This window comes from Filicampus tigris, chromosome 15, assembly GCF_054856515.1.
Source record: "Filicampus tigris isolate MCC_2025a chromosome 15, RoL_Ftig_1.0, whole genome shotgun sequence".
Lineage (NCBI taxonomy): Eukaryota > Metazoa > Chordata > Actinopteri > Syngnathiformes > Syngnathidae > Filicampus > Filicampus tigris.
In genome coordinates this window covers 12,292,580-12,307,969 of record NC_141231.1, presented here as the reverse complement: position 1 = coordinate 12,307,969, position 15,390 = coordinate 12,292,580, and the positions used below count along the sequence as shown (strand labels likewise).

Genomic DNA, 15,390 nt, shown 5'->3' with positions numbered 1-15,390 from the left:
AAAAATCTGAAGAAAATATATATGATTTGTAGTCATGTACATAAAAACATGCTACAATTTTGAATGTGTCTGAAAGAGAAGCACACATGCTACGAATGTATACATATATATATATATATATATATATATATATATATATATATATATATATATATATATATTTATATATATGGCTCATATGTACACTTCATGTGCCCTGTATTGCACATGCGTGGAAATGACAGATTGCCATCCTTCTTGTATCTATGAATAAATAGAATCAATCATTTGCCATCATCAAAATGATCTGGGGCTCGTCCTATTTACTGAGAAAAAAATAGACTTGAGGGAACCCAGGCAGTAATCAGTTCAATGGCAGCACACACCCAAAAATGTGTGTGTGTAGATGAACACAGCTACAGTCAGAAATACTGTTTAGATCCATCTATCTATTTTCTATAGTGCTTGTTCTCTTTGTCAGTAAACTGGAGTCTGCTGACTTTTGCCAAGAGAAGCTGGCTACACCCTGGACTGTTTGCCAGCCACTTTCAGGGCACATACAATATAGACAAGCATTTACACTCACATTCACAAATATGTCCAATTCTTACAGGGGAACTAAACCCAAGATATCAGATTTTCTCTCTCTAATCTTCTGTTACAGTTAAAATGTGTCGATCTCTCCAAAATCTGCAGAAGGACTCTTGTGTGTCACAGAGTTAAGTCTCTGTTTCATCATAATATCCACTTAACAGACGGGGTTATTTGGCTCATTGTTTTATTTATGGCATCACTTTTGGCTTTAGACCTTTCAGAAGGTCTTTTGTGAAGATGTTTTAGGGCGGCCGTTTGCTTTTGTGACATTTTCACGACGGGGGCTTCACATTACCGCAGACTTAGAAATACTTGGCTGCCGTTGGCTTTGTGTTTGTGTTATCTTAATCAATGCCAATGTTAAATTAGTTATTTAATGTATTTTTTAGGTAATATATTGATGTGTGTGGGCAATAGCAGTACAATGTATAATCCAACTTGAACGAAGCGGTGTTTCGATTAGTAGGCCAGCATACAACATATTTTTGTAAAGAAAAAATTGGAGTTGACTTCCTCTTTAATAAAACAGGCTTAGCCAAATTTAACTGTTATCGTTATTGTCTGAAATATATTCAGACTCTAGATCTTGAGGTAACGATTATGCCGCAAGCATATCTTGGCAACATGAGGGAAGAGGCAAAGTTTTACAACACTTCGCAGTTAGTGGAGTGTTCAAGAGCAGTTAAGGATTTGTACGCAACTTATTCTTAAATATAACAGATGACGTGGGGACATAGCAATAGTATAATACCAGCAAAATCTGCAATCTGTCAGCTGATACAATTCAGTGAAGCGCCCTGATAGCAGGTAACTCTCTCATGGCGCTTAGACATCAGTTCTGGTCTGCAGTTGATAATTATTTTCGCTGAACATTGTAATTGTTTCTTTAAAAAAAATGACAATGTTTTAGGTCACCTCCTATCTAGAAACGGTGAAACCATTGTGCCCTGTTCTCTTTTTGTTTAAAAAAACAATTCAGTGTGTAATTTTTTTTTTTTTTTAAATATTGTATATTCAACAGAGTGTTGACTGCCTTTTTATTTTGAAAGCTCACTAAGGGATGTGTAGTAAATATTACAAGAATGAAATGCAACACTCAGTATTTTGGCACCTCGACATCCTAATATCAGCGTCCAGAACGGATTGTGTAAACGTATTAAACGTATCGAAGACCAGTTAGTTACGTGATCTGAGAGTTTGTTTTCTGGAGGATGCAAACAAATTATTTTGCGGCTGGCAATGTCAGGAAGTAGGAAGTAGGAACGATTTCCATACTGACTGTGTAAACATCTTGTCAGTGACTGCTAAGGTGCCCTTGTGCAAGGCACTTAACTGTCCAGCTTTTCCACTGGTCTGTAAGAGTCTCCGTCAGTGGTGTCATAAGTCAAGGACGTCAAACTGGGTCCCTGGATTCCCGGGAATCTCCTCGGGTAAAGAGTCTGCAAAATAATTTGCAATAAACTATTATGTTTTATCATTTTTAACAAATGCATACCTACGTATGGGGACTGGTGCACCAATAAAAAAGCTACAAACATACTAAACCAATTACTCCTACATTAGCTTTCGGCCAATCAAATATCCTGAATTGATCGTGTCGTATCACATACATCTCAACGTTTGAAACCCGGTGCCATCAGTGATATGATAATCACGGTGGAACTTTGTCTTGTTATAAGAAGATAAATTAGCCCATAAATACATTTGTCTGAGCCAGATCGCTGTGGTGGAAGCATCCAGCGGGACAACACTTCACTTTATTTTTAGCTCAAGAGACGAGACGAAGAGCCAGGAAACTTGGACAAGTCTTTTCTTGATCACCTCCCACAGAAGGCCACCTGCACATTCCTGGACGCTCTCTCCTCCGAAAAGCCCCAAGCTTGAAGCTCCAGCCTGTCGTCATCTTCATCCCGCTCATCCTCGCCTTCGTCGCCCTCTTCATACACGCTGCTCTCTTCCACGGAAGTCTCCATGTTGGGGACGAAGCTGCTTAAGGCCTTTGCTTCGCTGTACTCGTATATGGTAGGCAGGCTGCTGCGCAAACCGAAACGTCGGCGCAGGGCCACCAGCAGCGGCTGCGGCACAGTGAAGATGTCCACGTTGTTACCCAGGTCGATCCACGCCAGGCTCGGGAACTTCTTTGGGTCTTTGAGCGCTTCCATCAAGTCCTTGAGGACGGCCGCCGTCAGACGGTTGCCGTTGACGGCGAGCGTGGTCAGCTTGGGCAGACCGCCGAGGGCCGGCAGGAGCAGCCGCAAGCTGTCGTCCTGAAGCCCCGTGAAGCTCAAGTCCACGGCCGACACGGCCTCGCTGGCACCCTGCAGGTACAAGGCCACGCGGTGGACGTCTCTTCCCGAGAGCGGGATGCCGGAGAGGTTGACCACATCGCCGGACAGCTTCTTCTTTAGGGTCGTCTTCAGACTATTTGGAAAAAGGAGAGAAAATTAAATCGGGGGCTGATTCATTTTTGAGTAGTCAAGTGTATGCAGGTGTGTGGCAGCTACAACTCCAAAGAGCTACAAGTGTGAGGCGCTACGACTGCGAGTAGCTACAACCGCGAGCAGCTTCAGCCCTAGTAGGATAATTCCGCTATGGGATGAGACCACCAGGAGAAACTACAGTTCCATGAGGCCTAGAAAGATTACTACTTTACTTTAACTTCTTAATGTAGCTCGCCGATAGCCAGTCAAACACAAAGATTTGATCAAGGCTATTTTGGTCAAATGTCCATCACTAGTTCTGTCTGCTTTGCGATTGGCTTGTGTCCAGTCCAGGGTGTACCCAGGCTCCAGCTCACCGGCGACCACGATGAGATTAAGCGGTATAGTATACAGATGGATGAATCGTTCTGTCTCCCGTTACTTAACTACCTTGTGCATGCTGTATTTCTAAGGCTCTGTCGATGGGCTGCCACGCTGTCCCACTAGACTGCAGGAATCGCAAAGTATGCAAAAAAAGAAAAAGGAACCCGCAAGCTCTAGTAGAGTGTAACAAGCGCCGAGATCAATAATGTAATGAGAGAATTAGCATTTCAATATGTCTCAGTCTCGAGTAATGACTTCTGGCTCCTGGGGGCGGATGTCATTTTCCTTTAAAAAAAAATAGTGAAATCAAAGATGGATAAATGACAAATTAAATGGAGTACAGGAAAAACAAGGTAAAGGCCGGTTCATAACATATGTCATATTTGGTTTGTTGTGGCTTGGGTTTTACCTCCGGGACTCGTGCACCTCTGAAAACTGACATTCAAGGAGAGTTGAAGACAGCGTTCCGCTGGGATAAGCTGGAGGCCGTGACTTCTTACAGCAAGTACATAACAACTCAGATTGTCAGAGGCTCTTTAAAAAAAAAACAACAAACATATTTTTGTGTACTGGCTAAAGTTTTTGGCTAATTAGCTTGCATGTGTCCCTCTGGATCGTCTCCCTGCTCGTTAATTTGCATGCAATATATACATCTGTCACCCTTCAGGCTCAGTTGAGGAATAAGACACCATCAGCACAGTGATTCGAGAGATGATTGATTAAAGCAGCGGGTTATACTTCATCTCCTCCTTCATATGCTCACAGTTCATCTTCATCTAATATTTTTCTTGAACGGCTGTAGCGGCTCGTAAAAAATTCTCATTTGGCCTCCCAACCCTTAAGTAATTTTTATAGATTATTTTATTCATATGAGTGTTTTCCTGCCTGTGGTTCATTCAGCTATTCATCAAATGTTCTAGTGCTACTATTAATGACTGCATGATAAATGAGTCTGTTTGGTCTACTGCTGCATTATATTCCAATATGTTGATTCGTAGCATGCTAGGCAATTTAAAAACAAAAAGAAGAAAATAAAACTCCTTCAGAGATTTATCGAAATGGCTTTGGACTGCTAGAAACAGCTGGGATAGACTCCAGCTCATGAGGACAAGCACTATAGGGGATGGATGGAGTTTCTTTACGTATTATTTAAAGCAGGGGTGGGTAACTCTTTTCCTCGAGGGCGGCATAGATGTTTCCCTCCGTCAACACGCCTGAGTCAAATGATCAGGATCATTATCAGGCTTTTTCGGTGCTTGCTGATGAGTTGATCATTTCAATCAGGTGTGTTGGGACGAGGGAAACATCTAAAACATGCCCACCGCTGATGTAAATCCATTTGGGTTTCCACTGTCCAGGTAGCTACTGAGCCGGAGTATGAAATATGAATTCAATTGTAAAGGTCCAGTTTAGAACATGTTTATATTGATGAGTGATTCTATGTGTTAGCAATGTTTTTATAGCAGGTGTTTGCCCAGCGAGAGGCCCTCCCACTTGTTTGTCTGTGAAAATAATATCCTTCATGACCAACAAAGTCAAGCAAGGTTTGTACATTGACTGAGAGTGGGTGGTGCAGGGGTGTGTGAGCTCGGTTGTCTTTGGCTGTGTTTTTAATGAGACTCCAGACGAGTGACGACTCCAGACTTAGCTTCCAAGCACACTGCCTCGGGGCTACGTGGCCACAGTTCCCACCCACAAGCTGCTCATTTGGCCGCCGGCCCAGCGATTTGCATTTTCTTGAAGACACGCTTTTGTACACTACAATCCATTATCATGATAACATAAATGTAGTGGTGTCCTTCTGAAATGCTGAGTCCTGTAAATGATATCAAAAGAGTAAACAGAAGGAGTGGCACAAGAACTCACACAGTCTGTACTTCTGTAGGATTACAGATACTGTTATGTCCTGTTATCTCATTTGTACTGATTTGTGTTTTGTGACCTAAGCAGTTTTACGTGTGTTTATTTGTTCTTTGCATAGCATCTATTCTTTTGTTAAAGGGGAAGTCAACCAGAATATTTTCCTTACAAGAATATGTTCTATACAGCCCCACTAGCCTAAACACGGAATTCTGATTGTTATTGTGTTTGTGGAATATAAGTTAAAGTGGAAGTCAAGGCACACATTTTTTTTTTTTCGAGAATATGTTCTATGCAAGCCCACTAGTTGAAAAAAGGCATTCTGATAAATATTGCGTTTGTGGAATAGTGTTAATCCACTTGTTTTTAGCCATCTACGGGGGCGGCCATTTTGTCTTCTGTCGACTGAAAATGACATCACAACTGCTCACAACGACCAATCACGGCTCAGATTCAGAAAACATGTCAGCCGCGATTAGTCGTGATGAGTAGTACAAAATGGCCGCCCCTGGAGATGGCTGAAAATGAGTGCATTTTGCTGCTTAACTTATATCCCACAAACGCACAACTAATCAGAATGGGCCCGCATACAACATATTCTTGAAAAAAATATGTTTGGGTGAACCTCCCCTTTAAGCACAGTAATGAAGTATTATTTATACTGTGTTACTTGCCCCCTACTAGTAAACAGGACGAAAGAGCACACGTGCCGCATCAAGCTAGGGAACGTGCATTTATTGACATGGTTGGCAACCAACTGACAACAGTGCAGGAATCTAATAAGCGCAGAGTCTCGTGTGTCAAACTATCGACTGCTTGCATATGGCTAGAGCAGACAGCCTAATTGCTTTTCATAGCCCGACATTCCTCGGGGATGTTGTTAACTTTCAGGCACGGAGCAAGGGTGCTCGCTGTTGTGTGGTTATGTAAAGCCCAGAGATGGGAAAGGAAGCGTCTGGGGCCTTTGCGATATTGAAATAGAAAGCAGGCGGAGAGGGAACGGGCATGCTGCAAAGGCCAGCGCAACCTAGAGAAAGTGTGGCCTAATGAAGCTATGCTTTTACGGGCTGTGTTGCTGGAGAATCGCACTGAGTCACATCATCATTATAGCAGAGGCTCTCGTTGTTAAATAATGCCAATATGTGATACTACAGTTTTTGCTGTCTCTTTATCATCAGTGTAATGTTATTTTTTCTAGACTTCAAAGGCCAGATGCACAATGATACATCGGGAACGTCCATCCATTTTCAATACAGTTGGGGATAGGGACTGGGCCGACCCACAAATAGCGAAAATCCCTGTATAACTGATTCCCGTTGTAAATGCATTGAAGAAAAAAAAAATTAAAACTCCCCCAAATTCAGGAAAAGACAGGGAGAAACTTCCATTTAGCTTTTCCACGAAAAAAATGTGTTGGCTCCCAATTTTTTTTTTTTTTAAGCTATTCGGATAATGGATGGATGGATGGATATTAAAAAATATATTAACCTAAGTAGCATGTTTTTGGAACATAGGAGATGGAAACTGAAATTCATATATGGAAACACATTTTCGATTTTTGCCCTTTTCAGAAGGACTAATACATGCTCCTTTTTCAAAGTATTGTAACGGGCAAAGCACCTTCATAGAGAACATTTCATACACAAGGCAACTCAATGTGCTTAACACAACCGAAAGCACAACTTATAACAGCATTAATCAACAGAACAACTCGAGACATTCAATAAGCTCAACTTTAGCCCCATCTATTGCTCTGTGATAAATGGAGTAATCCAAATGAGTTTTTCAGAGCAACTTTTTTTTAGTGGCCTGCATCGTTGAGAGCATGTCCCTGCTGACACAACAACAAGGCAGCATACAAAGAGGAGCACGTTTATGATACCAGTTATTGTGTATGGTATTTTTGAATACTAAGAAAGACTCATTCCCGCGAAGAAACAAACAACATGAACAGGATGACTTGAATGGAGCCCGCTTGAAGGCAATCACGGAGCTGACCACGCTGAAACTGCCATTTGATTTGATAAGCAAAGGAGGAATCGGGGGATGGGGAAGGGGTGGGGTGCGTTGATAGATTAAAATCGTAAATCAGATTTGTGTGACATTTTTTTTTAATGCCATTTTACCCATCCCTTGGCCTAGCCTTTTCTTGGTGCATGCATCTTTGATAGATGTGTCCCATGTGGCTCACATACTGCTTCCCCTAACAAGGTAAAAGCGTCTCATTTTTAAATGCCACGATCGATTGACTCTTCTATTCACACACTTCCTTTCCTTCGCATGTATTCCTCGCTTGTCTCAAGTTGACCAATGCCTCAAAGGTAACAGGTAGGGGTGTGCATCTCTCCAATAAAGCAGCAGCACTTTTAGCTTAGTTCTAGCTCGGTTCTCATCTCCTCCAAATATGCAAGAACATGAAGATACTGCAGGGAAAGTGGGCGGGGGGGGGGGCGTATGTGAGTGTCGAGGCTTTGCCTATACGCTCACCAGTCACCAATTTTTTTGACTGGAAGAATTAAGTAACTCATGTATATTGCACCTCCAGGGTGACAGTGAAAAGCATGCGGCGGAAGAAACTTGTAATGACTGTCCTCCCACGCAGACTATAAGTTCCCCTTCATTTACTCTCATGAATGAGTAATATACAGGGAGACAAGAGAGTTTGTGGTTCTTTATTTCCTCACTTACACAGAAGGTTATGGCTACTTTCACTTGTGTACCCTTCAGGCCATTTGATCTAATTCTTGTTGGTTTTCGTTCTTGGTGCAGTCTTTTTATTTATTTATTTGTTGCGCAACGCAAGTTGTGCATTGGTCAAACGGTTCAAAAGTAACTCACAAACCCACAAGGATTTGCTGCATATATATTCTAGCCCAGTGGTTCTCTGTCATGATCTGTGTTTTTGTTCTTTTGGTTTTGACTCGATTTAATTTAGTGTTTTCCCAATGTCCCTTTTTTCTTGTCTGTCTCGTTCGGTCCCTTGTGTTTACCAATCAGCTCCCTTAGCCGCTTGTGTCTTGTCTCATTGTCTCGTCAGATGCTTGTATTTAAGATTCCGGTCTGTCTTTGTTGGCTCAACGACCGAGACAGCAAACAAACAATTGTTTTCTGTCTCGGTCCTTGTCTTTTTTGATACTGTTTGTTTTGTACTATGAACCTTGTTATTTTGGACTTCTGTGTATTTAGCATTTTTGATTAATCCAAGTATGAATTGAATTTGTCTCACAGAAAAGTGATAATCCAATATCAGAGAGAGAGGAACAAGATCTACTTTCTTATCCTTGGACTAAAACAAATGATTTCCATGAGGTCATAATTAACACAGAATACATTTTAGAAGTGCAAAGGCATGTTTTTCTAACATCCTTAAAAGAGGTTCATGGACCCAAAATTGTAGCTAGGTAAAAATGTGCCTAAAAAGCTATTGCTTGGAGGCTATGACTAGTGACTTTCTGAACACTGTTTTAATTTCATGGCCATTTTTTTTTTTTTTGCGGTCCGGTTATTTTTAATGAAGCTCAATGTGAAGTTACTTTTAGTTCAATTTGTGTCCCTGTTGGTTAGTGTTATTTTCCCCACAGGGCGAGATGTGACACACATTTTTTCGCTATGTGTTGCGAAGGGCAAAGAGCTTCCTGCCTTGGCAGAAACAGACTGCTGGCTCTGGTCCCGCCCACCAGAACTTTGTAAACTTTGCATTTGATTGGATGAAGAACGATGAGGGTGAAGGCCCACGTCTCGTAGGCACTGCATGAAGTGCACGCCATTGTTGACAGGGTTACATGGAAGTGGTAAAAAAATGTCATTCCAGTATTGATATCAGGTCGGTATCGCAATATTTGGTCCAGTATTACTTGGTATCGGATTGAATCCAAAATCACTGGTATCGCCCATTCTAGTCTGCACCTGGTTTATTTTGGTGTTGCATTTAACTTCTAACTCCGAAACCTGCGTTTGATGGCTTGGAATTTTAGGCAATGTACATACGAAACTAAACTGCAATTATCATTTATATCTAAGATCCCTAGTAAACAACTACAGTAATCCTCTACATATTTGCGGTTCTGTCCTGTCCGTCAAAATAGGGAGAGTACTGTACTTTGCTGAAAAAAATATCAATGACATAATTGATTAAACAACTTCAGCTCGACTTTTATCACATTGTAGTCGACTGCAACAAAATCTTTATCACCTAGCAATTAGCAATTTAGGAATGAAGCACATTCACTTTCATTTTATTTCACTTCTCTGGTTTCTTATTGCCATTTCCCTCTGTGTCATTGCATTGATTGTCTTCCTCCGTTCCGTTACTGGGGGCTTTCTCTTCGCTTACTGTAAAGAGTCCATTTTGTTCGGTTATTGCCACACACAGCAGCGCTGCAGTTGGAGCTTAGGCTCTGGGGAAACACGCTGTCAAACTCTGAGATAGGGGAGGAGGCGGAATCACTGCAAGGTTGCTGATTAGAGCTCTTGTGTTCACACACCCACCACCCGTTTTTTTTTTCTTTTTCCTTGACACGTTCGAAATCACTGGAGTATCCACACCATTTTTAAAGAAAGGAAAATACGTTTGGTAAAAGACGAGTGTAGCTCTCTCCACAACAAAAGTGACACAGGCGGTTCTTGGGGACGGGCGTTTATTGCTTTCGCATCCTCTCATGCCGTGAGAACTACATTTATAAACAATAAAACGGTACAAATGAGATGCACAGCGTCGACAAGGTAAAAAAAAAGTACAACATATAAATACCTCGTTGGCCGCTTGCCGTGAAAAGAGGTGACTGTCCGGTAATCCACAAAGGAATTTATTTTGTCTTCATTAGTGTCCTTTTGACGTCAGTTTAACGGAGCATGAACAGTAGCATTGGCATTAACAGGTGGACATTGCGCGGTTAATGTCCCTCACTCGAAACTTAGAGTGGTAGCAACACAAGAAATAAAAGTTCCGGACGTGAACATTTACGTAAAATTGTGTATTCATTCACAACATAAATAACTAAAGTTCTGACTTAACTAACAAACTATGAATTATCAATTTTCAAATCCAAGAGCAACACTACAAAGAGATTCAACGAAAAATACAATTTGAGAATGAGGAATACGGTTGTAAACTGCTTTTTTTTTTTTTTTTTTTTTTTGCTGAAACAGGTTAACAACATCTTTCCTAGCACTAATTGTCACCCGTGTATTACTTGTATGTATTATCAAGGTCATTTCATTTATCCCCACCACTGCATGACTCAAGTTCATATTACAATAATTGTATAATATTATTGCTCTTGGGAGCACTTTGTGAGATTGTATTCTGATTGCAGACATAATTTCACAACTTGTTTTTACTGCAGGGACATCATTGACAGCGCGGCCTTGCAGCAGCTACCGCGAACATCCGTGACACTGGCAGAGAAATCAAGAGTGGCTTCACAAGACGACTTCAACTTGTTTGTCTTGAATCAGCATTATAGAAAAGCAACTGAGGAAAGTGTGGCAATTACGCTGCCTTTTTGTCTCAGAGCAGAGCGCATTACTCAGCTGGTGGGCTCCGGCAGCATTTAAGGCTTAGAGCTATGCCCAGTCTGATGATCAAAATGAGATGAGTCGTGGTTGTGACAGCTGTTTGGGCGTGTGTCACCGGCTGGGGGTGAACGATGACTGTCGGAATTTCTCTCGCAAGCTGCTTCCTCTCGAGGATCAAATTCTGCAAAAATGATGACGCCTTGATGCAGGTGCTGTACGCGAGATGTTGAACGACTAAAGACTTTTCGCAGTCGACTGTAAGGTGATAAAAGTCGAGTCTAAGCCGATTAATCATTGACGTCATTGATCATTTTTCAACACAGTATAGCAGTCCCCAATTGTTTTTGCGCCATGGGCCGGTTTCATATAAAGACCTATCTCGACGGAGAGGGATAGAAACAAATAAACACAACTGCGAGAAAATAACACTATTATGCTCACTATAATTGCTGTAATTAGAAGGATTCTTGCACCTTTATCTTAAACAAACCGGCTGGTATAGAGTCTACTAGACGACTAACCACTTAACCCCCCGCCCCCCCCCCGAGTATGCATTGGCTCTTGAATGCTAACATCACCAAACAAATGAGTGTCGCGTACATCGCGTAGTTCGCCAGCTGAAACTTATGCAAGATTCGACTTGACTTAGATTCGAATAACATGACATGCCCGTTTCCATTTTGAAAAGCAGTATTTTCCTCACTTCCCCTTTAAATGAAATCGTACATTCTTGTTCGTGAGCTTTATCCCTCCTCAGCAATACTGTCACGCCACGCCGCTCCTCCGCTCCTCTGCGTTCTGGCCTTCTGGCAAACTCTATGCATGTGACATGTGACCACTTGAACAAACTTATTTGTGGAACCAAGTCACAGCGCCTCCAAACCACGCTGAGTCAACACGTCGACCTTTGATGAGCTTGTGAGGTCGAGCCCTGAAGCAGGTTAAACTCTTGTCAGAGCTGCAATCCAGATATGTTCAAAGTCACAGTGATTTATTTTTCTCCAGGAGTATCTGGAGCAGGGGTCGCCAACTCCGGTCCTCGAGTGCACCTGTCCTGCAGGTTTTCCAATCTCTCCCTGCTGCAACACACCTTTTAAAATTAACAGGTGCCCTCGAGGACCGGGGTTGGTGACCCCTGATCTGGAGCATTCCGCAACACAGCATTGTCCAACTAGCAGGCCCTGGACCAGGACCAGGCAGCAAAAACTATATTCATTGTATTGCTGAGTTGTATTTTTAATCATTTGTTTTTATTTGCTCACACCCGACGTTTCGATTATAACCTGTTTTACCCTCGCTTTTCCTCCCACCCGGCGGCAATGATTAGAGTGAGGCTTTTGCTCGAAGGATTTTGCATTGGTTGACCAGAACAGGTCCTTGGGTGAACCAAATCCCCAGAGGCATCTTCCTGCGGCGCTTCATTTTTTTAAATGGGCTTTCTTGCTGTTTTAATTAACATTTTACAGCATCATATCAAGTGATGAATGTTGCCCACTCTGCATCTATTGCAGTTTGATCATCCTGGAATGGGAAGCCGTTGGTCTGTGAGCCCTTCTCAAGGTTTCTTCTTTTTCTTTTCTAAATTATATTTTCTGTGGCTTTGATTATCGCGAACTGTAGGTCTGTGAAGCCGTTTGAGACTCATTTGTGTTTAAAAGTGAAATCAACCCAAACATACTTTTCAAGAATATGTTCCCAGCAGGCCCACTAGTTGAAACACGACATTCTGATTAATATTGCGTTTGTGGCATATTGAGTTAAGCAGCAAAATCCAGCCCTTTTTAGCCATCTCAGGGGGCGGCCATTTTGTCACTTCTGTCGACTGCAAATGATATCGCAACTGCTCAGAGCTCAGATAACGACCAATCACGGCTCACCTGTTTTCTGAACCTGAGCTGTGATTGGTCGTCACCTGAGCAACTGTGATGTCATTTTCAGTCGACAGAGGTGACAGCCCCAGAGAAGGACTCTTATTCCACAAACGCAAAATTGATCAGAATTCCTTGTTTCAACTAGTGGGCATTCATAGAATATGTTCTTGAAAAAAATATGATTGGGTTGACTACCTCTTTAAGGGAAACTTGAATTGACTGGAATTTGTTTCTCTGTTTGCCCATCAAAATATTGCTTTACGTGGAACAGCAAGACTGCACACTTTGACCTCGTCGCTAATTATGAACATGAATAATTGAGGGCTTCCCGTGGAAGACCCAAAGCTCCTGGAAGACGATGATGAGTAGGGAAAGTCCAGTCGTCATGGCATGGGGCCAGAAAGATATTATTAGGCCCAGGAAATGTTAACAGAAAAACACAAGATTTGAATGTGATGATTTTCCTTGAATGTGGAAATTCAAAACATTGTTTAGAAGAAAAAAAAAACCCAGCAATTTAAAACGTTTTTTTTTTGTTTTTTTTTAATGCAGGGTTAATACAGCTCTTAATCTCCTATTGATTGTCTTTTAACTGCAAACCAGCCATGCGAGTATCGAATGAAACAAAGCTGACCGTGATCTTACCGATGTGAACCCCTGCAAGGATAATAAAGATCACCAGAGCCCATTTGTACTGTATTTGGAGCTGTGCATCTCAATGCTGGTTTCATAACTGTTCCTTGACATCGGAAAGCAGCCCCTCCACGACATACAGTTATGTAAGGCAAACTGTTTTCTGTGTGTTCTGTCGCAGTGCTCGTTGCTTACGAGAATCCAGTCTGTCACGTGGAATCAAATCGTTGGCGGGTTCGTAGTTTAGCCGTCCAGCACTCCGTACAGCTGCGTAATAGTACAGTTTGTGCAAAGAGGTCACTGGAAATGGGCTGGGATGTCTCGGGTCAACCATATGGAATCCATTTCATATTGACCGTGCTCGAGGGGGATTATTCCTTCCATTCTTTCTCTGTGACATGTGTCGCATGTGTTTTGCATGACAAGCAAATGTCTCCTAATTATGCCGCTTTGGTGCTCGAGCAGCTCATGAGAGACGCGTGACGGAGTAGCTCATCGCTGGCAAAGGTTTACTGCACTCATTAGTCCTCTCTTGTCTCATTACAACCGCAACTTCACAGCTGCACTACAATAATATGCCGGATGAGAGGGGTTTTGTTTGGGGGTTTGTTTGTTTTTGGCTGACTGACGGTTCTTTCCGCTGCGACATTAACATTGCTAATTTTATTTATTCAGTTTCCATGAACCATGTGACTCATCTGGGATGTCAAACACAACGTAGCCCTGGGGCTGCGCCACTCAACGTGTACTATGGTGGAAGCCTTCATCACAAGCCATCTGCTAAGAGGTTTGTTTTCCATCCCCGAAAATGTGTCATTATCCCGCAGGAAGCGGGCAAGAAATCGACTTTAATAACATTTTTTCACAACTCTTTTGATGAAACATTGACTTACAAGTACAGTAGTTGAACGGGACTTCATGCCCTGAGGGGGTCTGTATCGTTTTTACTGGCACAAAGCAACTTTGAGGAGGATGGGATCAACCCTGGCATACAAAAAAATACAAATGTCCTGAATTGCTTTACGGCATACTCACTTCCTCCTTTCGCTATAAGGACGGCTCAGGATTTCACGACACTACGCGCTGGCACGCATGGGAAATGTGGTTGATTTTTGTCAAAATATTACCGCTTTTGTCCACATGGCGCCGCCATAATCAACAAAAACGGACATATGACACAGTGTTGCTTTAAGCCACGAACATCAGTGCTGTTGTGACACCATTCACTTCGACCTGTGAGTGTTTTTATTTAGCTGAAGTCGTGTTCTTTTGGACTGCAAACTAGTTAACTCTTTCACCGCCAGACATTTTCAGACCCTCTTTTACCCTAACCTTTGAAAAAATTTGAAAAAAATATCAAACATGTTCCTGGGATTGAATGGCTTGACTGTGAAAAGACAAATAAATTCGTCATTGGCAGTGAATGATTTAAGAAGAACTCTACAGCAACTCTACTGGTGGCAGCCCAGTAGTGCACTCCACTTTACCTCATTTGCTTCAAGCAGCAATTGATCTACTATCGATTGGACGCTATAAACGTATTACTTGGCCGTCAATTAACAGTTATTCAATTGTTTTGCCCACATTAAAAAGCACGGCATTTCAGTGCATGAGCACAGTCAAATCACATAAACCAGTTCTTGTTTGTTTTAATGAGTCCTTCTGCATGAGTCGCCGTGAGAGGAGCAGAGCTCGCTAATGAGCTCATTGTTGTTTGCAAACATGGCAAGATGAAGGCAGGAGCGACAGAACCGTTGTTTATGACGTCTTTGAACACCTCGAGGAACTTCCAACAATGTTAAATCTGTTTTGTTCCGCAAATAATTGGCTGAGAAGTTCACAGTTTGTTTGTCCGCACTCGATGCGTGTGATGTTTTAAGTGAAAGTCTTCACGCATGTTAGGGATTAGGCCTTATCAGCCAACGGTAGCCCCCTTGGAATCCTGTGCTTGTAGTATCTTATCTTAACGTAAGCTCCTTTTCCACTACACATTTCATTTATCGGATCACAATTGTGATACTGCATCGGCAACGTTTAAATTCAAGTCTATGTTCAGAACATGCGGTTGAAAAGGCTGTCATTCACCATTTTGTTGCTTGTCAGAGCAGTGATTCACAATCGAAAGGCTCGAG

At 42.1% G+C, this 15,390-nt stretch overlaps 1 long non-coding RNA gene across 1 annotated transcript in view; it reads left to right on the top strand.

Moving 5' to 3' along the window:
* The window catches only part of LOC147135545 (uncharacterized), a 33,946-nt gene extending 22,634 nt beyond the window's left edge, over nt 1-11,312 (top strand). The window contains exon 10 of the long non-coding RNA XR_015089853.1: nt 10,583-11,312. This is a non-coding gene — a long non-coding RNA (uncharacterized LOC147135545). The remainder of the gene's footprint in view (nt 1-10,582) is intronic.
* The last annotated feature ends 4,078 nt before the right edge of the window (nt 11,313-15,390 follow it).